The sequence below is a fragment of the Amphibalanus amphitrite genome, unplaced genomic scaffold, assembly GCF_019059575.1.
Source record: "Amphibalanus amphitrite isolate SeventyFive unplaced genomic scaffold, NRLGWU_Aamphi_draft 000062F_arrow, whole genome shotgun sequence".
Classification (NCBI taxonomy): Eukaryota; Metazoa; Arthropoda; class Thecostraca; order Balanomorpha; family Balanidae; genus Amphibalanus; species Amphibalanus amphitrite.
The window spans coordinates 964,543-981,105 of NW_024881558.1; positions in this window are offsets into that span (position 1 = coordinate 964,543).

Here is a 16,563-nt window from a genome sequence, read left to right on the forward strand (position 1 = left end):
AGGTAGTGGTAGGGGTAGTGGTAGGGGTAGTGGTAGGGGTAGTGGTAGGGGTAGGGGTAGGAGTAGGGGTAGGGGTAGAGGTAGTGGTAGGTTGTAGTGGTAGGGGTAGTGGTAGGGGTAGTGGTAGGGGTAGGGGTAGGGGTAGTAGTGTAGGCAAAAGTAGAATAGTGGCCCGGGCTGATCCCATCGGACGAGAGGTGACCTATGTGACCTGGCCTGACCCAAAGTGACCGAGGCTGACCTCTTGACCCGTCTTGACCCCGTATCAGCCAAATTTCACCCAACAAAGCTCTCAGAGCAGTTCTTTTTTAAATCTCTTCACATTTCCGTCCATATCTATGCTTCTAGACGACACATCGATTTGAATCGAACACCATTCGAAAGCAAATTGGCTGGTGCCGCAATTTGTTCCTACCACGCAGCAAAGCAAGTGGCGCAGCCGCTTGTCTATATTACTATTTAAACAGGATCCATCTGTTTGTTTGTCTGTCCGCCACGCCGTGTAGTGGGTTCAATTTAGCCGGCCTACAGGGCAGACGGTATATCGTAGGGGGTTGAAAGTTGCACACCTTCTAGGTGACAGAGCGGGTCAGCGCCTTTTCTAGGTTTCGGCTCGCTGGGGTGCACGGTTCGCGCGTGGGGCGCGCTGGAAGTACGCCAATGAAATTTTGATCGGTTCGTACATCTTCATTGAGAGCCGGGGTCGACAAACTTTGTGAACTAAATGCATGCCGATCGGCGGCGGGTGCCTCGCATTGAAGGATGCTGAAATTATTGATTTTGATAAATGGTGGCGAAAAAATGTGTTGATTGTTGCTAAATGGGTACAGTTTGTGATAAGATTGTACAAATGAACCGCGTTTGCCGCAATGCGTCACATTGGTCACAGGGCGCCATTTTTGCCGCAGCTCGCACAGTTTTGTCAAATATGGCCCGATAAGGGTACAATTTGGTGCAAGGGTGCATGCTCAAACAACAGGTACAGATGCGCCGCATTTGCCGCAATGCGCCACATTTGCCACAAAGCGCCATTTCCGACAAAATCGAGTAAGGGCAATGGAATGGCACGAACTATTCTGTGACCTGACATGACCCAGCGGTGTTAGTAGGGGTAGGGGTAGTGGTAGGAGTAGTAGTAGGGGTAGGGGTAGTGGTAGGGGTAGGAGTATGGGTAGTAGTAGTGGTAGGGGTAGATGTAGTGGTAGGGGTAGTGGTAGGGGTAGGGGTAGTGGTAGTGGTAGTGGTAGTGGTAGTGGTAGGGGTAGTGGTAGTGGTAGTGGTAGGGGTAGGGGTAGTAGTGGAGGCAAAAGTAGAATAGTGGCCCGGGCTGATCCCATCGGACGAGAGGTGACCTATGTGACCTGGCCTGACCCAAAGTGACCGGGGCTGACCCCTTGACCCGTCTTGACCCTGTATCAGCCAAATTTCACCCAACAAAGCTCTCAGAGCAGTTCTTTTTTAAATCTCTTCACATTTCCGTCCATATCTATGCTTCTAGACGACACATCGATTTGAATCAAACACCATTCGAAAGCGAATTGGCTGGTGCCGCAATTTTTTCCTACCACGCAGCAAAGCAAGTGGCGCAGCCGCTTGTCTATACTACTATTTGAACAGGATCCATCTGTCTGTTTGTTTGTCCGCCACGCCGTGTAGTGGGTTCAATTTAGCCGGCCTACAGGGCAGACGGTATATCGTAGGGGGTTGAAATTTGCACACCTTATAGGTGACAGAACGGGTCAGCGCCTTTTCTAGGTTCCGACTCGCTGGGGTGCACGGTTCGTGCGTGGGGCGCGCTGGAAGAACGCCAATGAAATTTTGATCGGTTCGTAGATCTTCATTGAGAGCCGGGGTCGACAAACTTTGTGGACTAAATGCATGCCGATCGGCGGCGAGTGCCTCGCATTGGCGGATGGGCAAGTTTTTAATTTGAATGAAAAGTGGCGAGAGAATGTGCTGATTTTCATTCAATGGGAACAGTTTGTGATACGGGTTTGCAAATGCACCGCGTTTGCCGGAACGCGCCACAATTATCTCAGGGCGTCATTTTTGCCGCAAATCGCACAGTTTTGTCAAATGTAGTCCGATATGGGTGCAATTTGGTGCCAAGATGCATGGTAAATCGCCGGGTGAAAATGCGCCGCGTTTGTCACAATGCGCTACATACGCCACAAAGCGCCATTTCCGACAAATACGATTGAGCGTAATGGAATGGCACGAATAGGAGCAGGGCTGGGAACACTTCAAGTCTTATTTTTAGTACTTATTATTATATTAACTTAGTCCGTGACCTGACGTGACCCAGTGGTGTTGGTAGGGGTAGAGGTACGGGCGTTTTTTGCGGCGTTTGCGGTTGGCGGAGGGCGGTCGCGCGATGCGGGCGGTTTTCAGTTTTACAGCATTTGCGGTTGGCGGCGGGCGGGCGCGCGATGCGGGCGGTTTTCATTTGTTGCGGCGTTTGCGTTTGGTGGCGGGCGGGCGCGCGATGCGGGCGTTTTTTTGCGGCGTTTGCGGTTGGCGGCGGGCGGGCGCGGGATGCGGGCGGTTTTCATTTTTGCGGCGTTTGCGTTTGGTGGCGGGCGGGCGCGCGATGCGGGCGGTTTTCATTTGTTGCGGCGTTTGCGTTTGGTGGCGGGCGGGCGCGCGATGCGGGCGGTTTTAATTTTTTTTGCGGCGTTTGCGGTTGGCGGCGGGCGGGCGCGGGATGCGGGCGGTTTTCATTTTTGCGGCGTTTGCGTTTGGTGGCGGGCGGGCGCGCGATGCGGGCGGTTTTCATTTATTGCGGCGTTTGCGTTTGGTGGCGGGCGGGCGCGCGATGCGGGCGGTTTTAATTTTTTTGCGGCGTTTGCGGTTGGCGGCGGGCGGGCGCGGGATGCGGGCGGTTTTCATTTTTTGCGGCGTTTGCGGTGTTGTTCGCGGTTGGAGGCGGTCGTTTTTTATTTTTGTTTGTGCGATGTTTGCGTTCGTCGGCGGACGGGCGTTTTTTTCAATTTGCTTTCGCATTTGCTCACCACGCAGCAAAGCAAGTGGCGCAGCCGCTTGTCTATATTACTATTTGTGGTGACGTAGTTTCTGTCTATTACGAAGGTCGCGACATGGTGCTACGTAGCGCGGGTTACAGGTCACACCGTTGCACCTACCGCGCTGAAGTTTGCGCAACTCATAGAACAAGGATGGACAACGTGCCTTTGATGGGTCTCAGCTCGATCGGATCGATAGCGAGCGCGTGGCGCGTGCCCCAAAAGTGCAAATTCGCGTCATAGACTTTACATGTATTAATCGGCTGGCAAAAACGGGCGAAAACAGCCAAATTTGCCCGACACGGGTCCGGTCCCGGTGCAATATCTCGGTAACCGTGGGCCCGACCGGTACGGGGAAAACAGCATCGTGTAGAGAATCGAACGGGCTATCGAATGGTGTGCGGTGCAGGGGTTGGCACGCGCCACGTGCACCGGGGAGGACACTTTCTTTTGAAAAATGGACGTTTTGGACGGATTTTGGAATTTATATTAATTTCAGGTGATCGTCAGACGGAATGAGTTGAAACAGCGCCTATTAGCAATAAAAATCTACCGTCTCTCATGGAAAAATTGTGAAAAGCTAATTGATCAAAAACAATGTGGAAAAAATCGCTCAATTAAATGGTATTTGTCCAAAATGTGCCACTAAATAATTACACGGATTTTGCTGCTTAACCTGATACGTTTGACAATTGAAAATGCTATCATTGGAAAGAGCATTCAATTCTCTCCAAGATCCAATCATCACGTTTGCATGACAACCAACAGTATTCTTAAAAATATTAATGTTTCAAACCTCTGCAAAACGATTTTTAGTGAAAATTATCTACGCCTTTAATTTGTCATAAAACTACGCGCCTAAATTATAAAGCACATTTGACAGATTCTGAAGTGGAAAGCATGCTTTTCAGACACGGGCACCTCGATGCGGTGGATATTTTTTCCACAAACCAAAACGTTTAGCCGTCAAAAAGCAATCGACCGAAATGGATAGATAACCCAACCGACACAAGAACAACCGAACACCCGCCGATCGAAAATATCCCTTTTCGCGTTGCGGAGCACGCGGGTCACCCTAGTGTTGAACTATTTTTAGATAATGTGGTGGAAGTTCACCGTGTGCGGCTCTCTGGGAGCTGGACACCAAACAATATGGCCATATTGTTTTTTCTTCCCACTAGTGCCTCTGCTGTTCGTGGTAGCCCTGTGGAACCTGTTTCCCATGCATGGTCTCTGGAGCACTGAATCCTCGTACCGGACAGCCAACCCGGTAGATAAACTGACTAGAGCGGTGCGGTCTGCCATTGAAAAGCAAGAGCAGATATTCAGTGAGAGGACTATCGTCCCACCCGACTTAGACAACAGCTAAACGGCAACTCGCCAATTGCGCTGAGCTAATACCGCGTGCTGCCAAGAAAGAGAAAGGAATAAATGTAAAGAGTCGGTTCAGTGTGTTGAACACCCAAACAGGCGAAAAGAGCCTGAAATAGCACCACTCCGGTCTGAACGGTCAGACGACCGAGCGGCGAGCAGATTTCAGCGCGGCTCGGAGGATGCTGAAGATGGTCTGGCTCTTGGTTTAACTATAGTCAGGTCCTCGCCAGTAGCGCCACCACCGCCCAGAACAGAGCGGGATCTCGGCCGATCCTCGCACCCTGGCTCGGAATTCAGCGGCATATTCTGAGACCGTGATGGCATTTACATGTTTTACCCGTTGTGTTCCACCACCTCAACGACGGCCAGAGGACTGCCTCGGTGATGTATGGTCACTTTTGCCTATCGGTCATATACTCGGTCAGCAAGTATATCAATGTAGCAACATAATCTTCAAAAAGTTTCAAAGCTACCCATAACCCGAATTAGAACAGACAGACGGTTATCGACGAAGTTGGAATCGCAGTTGTTAGTCGGTTCTTGCTAAATTGGAACCGGCGAGCAGACAGCTCTCACCAGAGCATGGAATCGTGGACAGCGACCTAATAGAGGCGGAATCTGAGACAACTTTCTAAACCGGAGTCGGATTCTAAGTAAGCGCAATCCGTCGAATCTGCAGACAAGCTAAAGACGCGACGAGCTCGTGAAAACAGAAATTAGTGTCACGTGAATGTTAACGTAAATCGTGGTTCTCCTGGGCCTGCCCATGTGCCCTTGGAGAGTCAAAGCCGGGTGGAAAACGACTAACAACGCACGAGCAGCGACCCAGCGCCGACCGACCCTCGTTCCGAAGTGACCGGCCGCCGTGATCCTGACCCCACAGCCAGTAGATGTCACGTGATATGTGAGGTCACCAATGAGCGCCGAGGTCGAGCGCCCGGCAGGTAGGCTGCGCCGCAGCTCTGCTCGCCGCCCACAGCCAGCCACATTCCCCTACGGCCCGGCAAATATTAAGTTTCAACAGGGATTAGACAATAGCCCCGTTTACATAGGGATTGTTGCAAACTTATATCTCCACCCGTTTCCTTGCAAAAGATGCAAGTGTTGCTTTACAATTTACAAAACTATCCCCCTCTAAATATCCAAAGATCACTGCATCGAAATTATCGCAAAATAAATGAGCTAGAGCCTCGTCAAAAATGCTATGTGAACGCGACTATTTAGTCACTTTATTTGACCTTGTGACCTTTTGACTTATCAACAGGGTAGCTGGGTTAAAATTTACTACGGGTCAAAATAAATGCGTCATGGGGAATGTTAAACTTGAGGCGCCGTTGCGTGTCCAGTGGCGCGAGAATTTCTTCCAGACTGGGTGGGGGTGGGGGTGGGGGGTGGGGGGCTGAACCATAATAGAGATCAACCTAGAGTACCCCCAAATCTAGTTTTCACCGGTTTTAGGCCACTTATTTTTCAGACCTTGGCCTTTTCAACGGAAAAAACGAAAATATTTGCAAAAAAGTGAGGCATTCCGTCTCAGCTGAGTGAAGAAACTACCGTTTTGGCAACCTGTAATAAACCTTGACCTTTTCAAAGAAAAGAAAAGAAAATATTTGCAAACAAGTGAGGTATTCCGTCTCAGCTGAGTGAAGAAACTACCGTTTTGGCAACTTGGAATAAAAGTTTTAATCTGCCAAATGAGTTGCCGAGACAGTGAAAGAGGTGGATTTTTCACTTACATGCTTCCGAAAAAAATCGGCTATTTTGGTACTTTTAGTCCCCTGGCCTGCAGGCAAAACCGTTGACGGTAGGTTAAATCCGAGAGAATTGCTCAGAAAGAGCGTTAATAGGGCTATAAAATGCGCTTTTCCGCGGCGCTGCACCTTTATTAGCTTCCGAGCTGTGCGTCAATTTGTGGAAAATTGTCGACATCTGACTTACAAATCGGCGAATTTTGGCCTTCAATGATCTATGGTGACCTGACCTTTGATCTGACCAAAAAGTGACCGTAGTAATTTCTTCCTTATTTTCCACACTCTTTCGAACGCCGCCTTTCCCGTATCGCTACGTGGCCCAGGAGCCGAGTTAGAGAGGGTTGGGTGCTCAACCCCCTCCCCCCATCAGGGCGTGGAATTCCAGGACCCCCTGCAGGGCGCGGATTAAACTAATCTCGTGCAGGTCTGAGCCAAAAGGTATTACAGATAAATGTCCTCCGCGAAAACGTATCTTTTGAGGGTAAAACGTTTATCTTAGGTCAAATCTGAGTTAATTAATCAGAAACAGCATAAAAAGAGCTATCGAATGCGCTTTGCTGCGGCGCTGTAGCTCAATCTCTTTCTGAATCCTGACTTTTGCGCCGTTTTGTCGAAAAAAATGTCAGATCGGCGAAGTTTGATTTTCGGTTGTCTCTGGGGACCTGACCTTCGACCAGTTCGACCTAACCTAAAAAATGATCTAAGTAGGTTTATAATAGTTTTTGACGCTCTTTCGAACGCCGCCTATTGCGTGTCTCCACGTGGCCCACAAACTGAGTTAGAAGTGGGTGTTCAAACAGCCTCAGCAGGTTCAATTAAAAAAACGCGTACGCTGGGGGCGGCACCGCACTGCTAGGCGGGGGTGGTATCGCAATAATGGTCGGCACTGCGCTGAGGGGCACCACTTGCATTGAGGGGTAGCATTGTACGGTGAAGGGGTGGCGTCGTCCCATTGAGGGGCGGTATCGCAACGAGGGGTGGCACAAACGAGGCTGCCTTATAAGAAACGCTTGGCACATCCTAGCCCAGCTCGGCGACCCCTGGCTGCTGCACTGAAAAGGGCTCTTGGTGTCGATGAGAAAGCCCCATTGTCAAATTATTACCTAGCGTCAGTGGTTTCGGGGGGGGGGGGGGGCGCTATCGATCTATGTAGAATGGGGCGGGGTGACTGAAGTCTCCATTCAGATGGGCGTCCGTGACTACTGGAGGGCGCCAACGACCTCGGATAGGGCGAATGTGATCTTCAGAAGAGCACCGGGTGCTCTAGATGGGTGCAATGCTTGGATGGGGTCTCTGCTGCCTTCAGTAGGGCGTCGGACGCTCTGGAGGGGCGCCATTGATCTCGGATGGTTCGACAGGGATTTTCAGAGGGGCACCAGTGGTTTCAGAGGGGCGCCATTGATCTAGGATGGGCCGACTGAAGTCCCGGTTCAAGTGGGCGCCAGTGGCTCTTGAGGGGCGCCAGCGACCTCGGATTGATGGTGCGACTGTGATGTTTAGAAGGGCGTTGAAGGCGCCATTGGGCATGGATGGGGCCACTGCTGCCTTCATCAGGGCGCCGGACACTCGGGATGGGCGCCTTGAGCTTGTGTGGGGCGACTGTAGTGTCAAGGGGCGTTGTCTTGGATGGGGCGAATGTGAGTCTCAGATGGGCGCCGGGTACTCTAGAGGGGCGCCATCAACCTTTACTGGGGCGACTGTTCCGTTCAGGTGGGTGCCAGCGACTCTACAGGGGCGCCATCGACCCTGGGGGTTCGGAATTTCTGGTTTCCGGAGGGGCGCCCTTAAACATTGGGGGGCTCAGGTCCTATTTCGGGGTGCGCTGGAGAACATTGGGGTGTCCAAGCACCCCCAAAGAGATATTTAGTTCGATCCCTGTCTGCACATCACTTTTTAATTCATGTTCCCTCTGTAAAACGGCATCAGCCTATTCGGCGCTAATTGGGGCGCCATCTGGGCGGCTGGGCGGAAAGGGGGGCCATGGCCCCCATGGCCCCCCCTGTCTACGCCACTGCTACCTAGGTACCTACATTTTACATGTCAGAAGTCAGAATTGACACCTGCGGCTGCCTCCCCTTCTCCCAGTCCCAATTTGGTCCCAATAATCAATCAACAGCATAAGAGTTTGGGCGTCTATTGAGTCAAATACGCCCAAACTACCTATAGCCTATAAACTACCTATAGGCTATGCTATAATATAAATAAACTCACCTGTAAACCACAAAATTGCGATGCTCAACTGCCAATAAACCACAAAATGCAGATTTTCCCATGAAATATAGAAGTTTAAAAAGAAACTTGTTTTATGACATCATAGAATCTTCAGAATAATGTAAAGGAGCGGCTTTGAAATATTTTATCAGCGATCTCCATTGGCCTAAAATATGTACTATGAGTGACGTCATGAATTCGAGAATAGAATGTTGAAGTCATAGTAGTTTTAAGAAAACTACATTAATGGCGCAGTTGATAACTATCACGTCTGAATCTCGTGACAAATTGGCCGGATGACGTTGCCCGAATTAATGACAATTTATTTTTACCAAAAGAGCCACTTGGTCAGTGCTCCGGTGCTCCTGATATCGATTAATATTCAATGACGTCATTTTTAATCTAAAATTGCTCAAGATCATATCTGATTCTGAGGCCTGAGCCGCGTGTTTCTTTTTTCCAACCAAAGGAAGGCGCTGTACCCGAAGATGCTTCTTTGTAACCAAACCAAACAAAAACTAACATAACCTAACCTAACCTGACCTAACCTACAACCTACAAACCTACAACCTAACCTAACCTACAACGCGCCAAAAATTTCGGCCGGCAGCGGGATTCGAACCCTAGTTATCAATTCACCAGGCGAGTGCGCTAACCACTACGCCACGCAGCCAGCTGACCGGATCGAGGTGTAAGTCATTTTTCAATGACGCAATGGGTTATTCTCCGTATAGCGCCTTCCTTTGGTTGGAAAAAAGAATTACGCGCCTGAGCCACTCATGCAAGGTCATGGACTCCTCGTGGCCCATGGAGCCCTGTTGATGCTGAATGTTTCACAGGTGGGATTAATCCTATTTTTGAGGTTGTACTGTTTGAATAATTTTATCTGATAAGTAATGCGTGGTTCACACCGGATCCGTAATGACCGTTACGTTCCGTAATGAATACGGTGGCGATTAAAAAATATCTCGAAAGTGGAGGGCACAATGCAACGCGCATGCGTAGTTCGATTTTTTGACGCCGTAACGCCGTAATGGTTACGGATTCGGTGTGCACCGGGAATTGCCATCGCTGAGCGTCACCGTTCGAAGCAAATGCGCCAAAACTCTATTTTGTTTATAGGCAAGCGGAAAATGGACTAAAGCCAAGAGCTGTTTTTAATACTGGAGCGCCAGAATGTAGACTTGTTTTACTCTCTTCCTTTTAATTTGTTAATTTTGCTCTGACATAGCGGTCTGCAGTTGTATCGAGTCATATCATTGTTATGCGTGGTTCACACCGGATCCGTAATGACGCCGTAACCGTTACGGACGTAATGAGCTAGAGATTTCCCAAGATTCCCCAAGCATTGTGACTTTTGTAGACGAAGTTGAAATGTGGCAACCAGTCGCCGTAAACTGGCAGCGTCCACCGTACTCGTTACGGAACGTAACAGAAGTTGGGAAAATTGAACTTTTCGGCTCGACCGGCCGCCGTAATGACTTTTATCGACATGTATCTCCAAAACGGTTTGACTGTTTGATGAGCGGTCTTCTTTGGGGAAGGGCTGCATCCTTTGTACCCTGAACTGTGCTATTGATATCACTCATGAGTGCCTGTTACAGCACGTGTCACGTGCGACGAGAGAGGTTCCAAAAGAGCTCGTCATACCATAACTCGGGAACGGCTGGGTGGAAACGGTTCAATATTTGTTTGTTGTTTTGGCTGGGTGCACACTACACATCCCGTGACCTTAGGACGATTTCGAATTGCCTCAGCGCGTGCGCACGTGCGCACCCCTTTTTCACATCTCGGGATTGGCTGTGCCAATCGCGCCCATATTTGGTATGCTGAATGACATCATGTTTATATGCAAATTGCACAGGTTGACAAAAACATTGATCTGCACGTGCGCACGTGCGTGCCCCTTTTTCATATCTGGGGATCGGCTGGGCCGATCGCGTTCATATTTGGTGTGCTGAATGACACCATGTACATATGAAGATTGAACAGATCGGCAAAGGCATTGGTCTGCACGTGCGCGCGTGCGTACCCCTTTTTGGCATCTTGGGATCGGCTGGGCCGATAGCGCTCATATTAAGCATGCTGAATGAAACCAAGTTTATTTGCAGATTGCACAGGTCAGCAAAAGCATTGATCTGCACCTGCGCACGTGCGCACCCCTTTTTCATATCTGGGATCGGCTGGGCCGAAAGTGCTTATATCAAGTATGCTGAATGATAACATGCTTATATGTAGAATTCACAAGTCGGCAAAGGTATTGATCGGCACGTGCGCACGTGCGCACCCCTTTTTCATATCTCGGGATCGGCCGGGCCGATAGCGCTCACATTTGGACTTTGGTATGCTGAATGACACCACGCATATAAAGTATGCAGATTGCAAAGGTCAGCGAGAGTATTGGTCGGCACATGCGCACGTGCCCACCCCTTCTCACATGTTGCGACTTGCGAGTGATTGGGCTGGTCTGGGTAGCGGGTAGCGGTCTGCTCGTGTCAAGTGCGGACCTTTCTACTTGAAAAAATCGTATCAACTCGCCGACTGATTTTTAGGCATTATTTCATGTAGGTATGCCTTCATAATGTCACAACCTACTTTGTATCTCTTGAGTGACGTATGTACATAAAATTCATGTTCCGTAATTACATTTCACTCGTTTATTTAAAGATAACATTTCCTTCGTAGGCCTAGCCTAGCCCTAATCATGTAGGTATGTTACAGGTCTAGTTCAAAGTCCACAAAATAAATTCCAATCCATAGATTCTCGTGCCACGTCTTTTATGCAGTTCTGAGTCAACTTCGCTGCCCATATTGCCCCTGCTAGACTTGATGCTTGGACGGACACTGCACCGCCTCTTCGCAAGCCAATTGAGCAAACTGTACGATGCGTAGGTACGTTGATCTTGCCCATGGATAGCAGCGATTCACGAGTGTAGAAAATGAACTTCAGCGTTGACCAGCATAGGCATGTTTTCTTGTTTATGCCAAAAAAGGATAAAAATTCTCTGTATAGTATCATGCCCACATTGTAGTTAATTAACAGTGATATGCCTCCATACAATTATAAACCACTATGCAAAAGTGATAGGAATAAATTTAAAAAGAAGAGAGCAAAACCAATTAAAATTCTGACGCACCGATATTAAGAAACAGCTCTTAGCTTTAGCCCATTTTTCGATTGTTTATAAGCAAAATAGTTTTGGCGCACTTGATTCGAAGGACGGCGCTCAACATGGCAATTCCCGGTGCACACCGAATCCGTAACGAATACGGCGTTACGTCGCCAAAAAATCGAACTACGCATGCGCGTTGCATTGTGCCCTCCACTTTCAAGATATTATTTAATTGCCGACGTATTCATTACGGCACGTAACGGTCATTACGGATCCGGTGTGAACCACGCATTAAACGCCGATGGGCAGAACACTGGTCGGAGACTCTTGCATTATTTCTTGCATTACAAGAGGGCATGCCTATGCCCGTCAACGCTGAAGTTTATTTCTTACATTCTTTGCTATTCGTGGGTGATGGGAATACCAACGGACGCCAGAATCTGGATTGTATACCATTTGCTCGATTGGCTTGCCAAGAGTCAATGTGGATTCAAACGTCTGCCAATATCTACAAGTCCAAGCATCAAATTTAGCAAGTAGCAGAGGCAATATGGCCGGTGATGTTAACTCAGAACTCCATGAAACTCAGAACTCAGAACTCCACAAACAAGATACAAAGTAAGCCGTGAACGTTACACGCTGAGGGCATGCTCACAAGAAATAATAATTATTGGCAGGTTGATTCGAGCTAAGGTAAAAGGCCAAAGGGTCTGCACGTGCGCACGAGCAGACCGCTGCCCTCGTCAACATTTAGAAGCTTCACAATCGCTCGGCGATACCTTGGCTTAACCTACCAAAGATGCAATCCCAAGCAATCGGAACATGCCATTAAAAAGGGTAAGCACGCGCACGTGTGCAGACCAATACGCTCGCTGACCTGTGGAGTCTTCTAATATGCATGGTGTTATTCAGCATACTTAATATAAGCTCTATCGGCCCAGCCGATCTGCGGTTATGGAAAAAGGGTGCGCACGTGCGCACGTGCTAGCTTATACCCTCGCTGACCAGAACAAGCTGCAGGTCAGCATGGTGTCATTCGGCATGCTTAATATGAGCGTTATCGGCCCAGCGGATCCCGAGATATGGAGAAGGGGTACGCACGTGCGCACGTGCAAATCAATGTCTTTGCCAACCCGTGCAATCTGCTTATAAGCATGGTGTTATTCAGCATACAAAATATGAGCGCTATCGGCCCAGCCGATCCACAGATATGAAAAAGGGGTACGCACGTGCGCACGTGCAAATCAATGTCTTTGCCAGCCCGTGCAATATGCTTAAAGACATAGTGTTTTTCACCATACTTAATATGAGCGCTATCGGACCATCCGATCCCCACATACTAAAAAGGGGTACGCACGTGCGCACGTGCATGCACAGGTCTTTGCCAACCTGTGCAATATTCATATTTACATGGTGTCCTCTAGCATACAAAATATGAGCGCTATCGGCCCAGCAGATCCCGAGATATTAAAAAAAGGGGTGTGCACGTGCGCACGCGCTGAAGAAATTCAAAACCGTTCAAAGGTCACCGGATGTGTAGTGTGCACCCAGCCAAAACAACAAACAAATTTTGAGCTGTATCGCTTCAGCCGTTCCCGAGTTATGAAATGACGAGCTCTTCTGGAACCTCTCACGCCGCACGTGGCACGCGCTGTAACAGGCACTCATGACTTTTATGGATAGCACAGTTCCATGAAGAAAAGATACATCCCCTCTCCAAAGAAGACCGCTCATCAAACAGTCAAACCGTTTTGGAGATACATGTCAACAAAAGTCATTACGGCGGCCGGTCGGGCCGAAAAGTTCAATTTTCCCAACTTCTGTTACGTTCCGTAACGAGTACGGTGGACGATGCCAGTTTACGGCGGCTGGTTGCCAAATTTCAACTTCGTCTAGGAAAGTCGCAATGCTTGGGGAATCTTGAGAAATGTCTTGCTCATTACGGCCGTAACGGTTACGGCGTCATTACGGATCCAGTGTGAACCACGCATAAGAAGTAGTAACATTTGTCTCATTATCATGTAGAAAAGGTTTGATTAAAAGAAAACATGAATGCCTCTTGGAACTTGTGCTTTTGAATTTTCAAATAAGACTTTCTAGGTAATAATAAGAGATAGGTTACTATGCTACCCCTTAGTCCTTACTTATATTATAATTGTCTCTCAGAGTTACTTACAAATTTATCTGACATTGCACTGTTGATATGAGTGTTGAAGATAGGTAGGTGTAAGGTAGGTACCTATGTACCTAGTCCTACTAGGTAGCTGCTTGAATCTTTGGTCAAGGCTACTATGCTGCTTAATACAATTGTGGTATGCGGCATGTTGCAGACGTTCTTCAACTTGACTCAGTGGACTGTATAACTGTGTGTGTGTTGACGTCTTGCATCATTTGGTGTGGCGACCGGGGCCTGACAGGATATAGGTTGATATGGTAATGAGGCGAAATTGGGAATTTATAATATAAGAAGTGGATGCTATATGAATGGATATAATTTTGGATCAAGGTTTAAGAGCACTCTTTTCAGAGCGACAAAGGAACCCTCTTTACAGAGAGCATGTTAAGACCTAAAAGGGTATGCAGAGCCCTCTTTTCAGAGAGACAAAGGAACCCTCTTTACAGAGAGCATGTTAAGACCTAAAAGGGTATGCAGAGCCCTCTTTTCAGAGAGACAAAGGAACCCTCTTTACAGAGAGCATGTTAAGACCTAAATATAGAGCCCTCTTTACAGAGAGACAAAGGAACCCTCTTTACAGAGAGCAAGAGGTATTAGGAAAATAAGGAATCAGATAGGAATGATAAGTAGACCCGGTCACCGTGAAATAGAAGACTGTGCGAACTGACTGTGTGCCACTCTCCCCGTGCTCTTATCCGCCGCTGCACTCCACTCTTCACCATTCACAAACACAAGATTCTTCCGAACTGGTGAGTATTGCAGATGGCGAATAGGCGATGACAACACAGAGTATCACTGACAAGAAGAGTTGGCCAGAGAGAGCGAGGCAGTGCTCTCTCGGCGCCGAAAAGTAAAGAAGTGAGAGCGAGGGTTGCTCCCGCCCCGTTTATGTACTGGGTCGGGAGGACACAGATGGCGACGGAAGTGATAAAATAACAAAGAAGCTACACACTACACAGCGTCCTGGTAACCCTACCACGCGGTCGGCACATGTCGGCCTAACGGCTCCGGTCCGCCGGGGACACAGTTCCACGTGCGACGCCAGGCCAGCCCACCCCCTCCCCCCGGGTCAGTCCCTCCGGTAACAGCGCATCCTTTCATACAACTGCAGCTGTAGGACACAGTCGCAGGGAGAGAGGGGCGTCCCGTCACCCGATCACTGCCATAAAGTCTCTCGCGGACGACCCATCTGCCGGCGGCGTGGCAGGGGGATGGGGGGGCGGCGGCGGCGTGGAGCGGCGCCGGCCGGGATCACGAGTTGGCCCGGCCCGGCAGCTACGATCAGAGCCGAAATGAGCCGCAACACCAACTACCTAGTGCAGTTTGTCGGCAACATCACTCCCCCCTGTGTTTAGATATGCATTCTAAACACACACTAAGGAGACGACAAACGTTCCGGCACATCCACTAACTGCATCTCATCACACCACCGCCGTCGCTGCTGTACGGCGACAGCGGCTCCTTGAAGACGTTCCGGCTGGTCGGCGCCCTTCACTACGCTAGCCAGGATGTATGGCCTCACCTCCTTCATGTCGTCCGTCCGCGGTGGCGGTGGCGCTTGCGCCGGCCAGTTCTCTTCGTCGTCGCTCAGGAACGCTGGGCCGCTCAGCCACCGGCTCTCGGACGTGAGTTTGGAGGCAGCCAGTCCCCTCGAGCAGTCATCGGCCGGGTTCATCTTTTCTAGGACGTGCCGCCTGGTGCCGCTGAAGGTTCTCTTTCCAGACGACTCCTGAGGTTTCCTCCGCTGCAGCCGTCGGCGCACCCAGGCGGAGGCCAGATCGCTGGTCGAAGTGCCTTCCAGAACTTCGTGCCGGCTGCTCCTCCATTTAGTCAGCTTGAACCCCCCATCAGAGAGGGCTCGGATGGCTCCTTGCTTCAGATGCTTGGCGGTATCCACATCCGTGTCATACATCAAGAAGTCATCCATGCAGAAGCTTTGCTGGATCTGCTCGGGTTCTCTCGGAGGCGCTGTCCATCCTTCATTCCAGTGCTCTTGGGGCGTTTCTTTGAGGACGTAGTTGGCGATGCCTGGTGACGATCGAGCCCCCAGCAAACCGGTTTTATATCGTCCTTGACTTCTGATTGTGCTCTCTTCCAACGGTTTGACCACTCTTTCTCCCTCCTTTGACCTGGGTTTAGTCTGGCAGCGCACAGTCCCGAAAGGCTCGGTAGACCACCCTTCACTGACAGCAGCAGACCGCTCGTCCTTCTGTTCCGTCAGCAGCAGCTTCGTGGACATGACTTGGCGCAAGCTACTGGGAACGGTGGCCGAGACCGATCCTGTCAGTGCCCATCCGAGGTCGGTCTTCACCGCTACTGGTTGATTCGGGCGTCCGACACGCGTCTCTCTTTGCAGGACCGCTTCTAAGACGTTCGCTCCGATAAGCAGTTCCACTTGCCTACCGTCGTACTGTGGGAACTCGAGTCCGTGAAGGTGTTCACATCCCTTGAGCTGGCTTCCTTTTACCACAGGGGCAGTCGCGTTGAGAGTTGGAACGGACCACACTTCCGGGATTTGGATTTCGCTCTTCCTTCCATCAGGGTCCAGTGCGCTTATGGTCAGTGAGACGCGCTGCGAGGGCTTCTGGACGCCACTTCCTTCCACATTCTGAATTCGGAGTTGGCGACGGTGTCCGGTGATCCCAAGGTCGCGCAGAACGTCTTCACGGCAGAGGGATGTTTGCGCCCCGGTATCGAGCAGCGCAAGAACCTCTTTCGAGCCTCTGGTGCCATGGACTTGGACCCGAACTACCTGAAGCAGGGTGTCCGTCTCCTCGTTCAGTGAAGCCGCAACGAACGGCGCGCTGTTACTGCCTTCTTCCTTGCGAGGTTTGTCGGGTACCGCTTGTCCTTCGTTGCCATGAAGCAGGGGATGATGCTTGAACTTGCAGCCTTCGATACCGCACCTTCTGGCCACC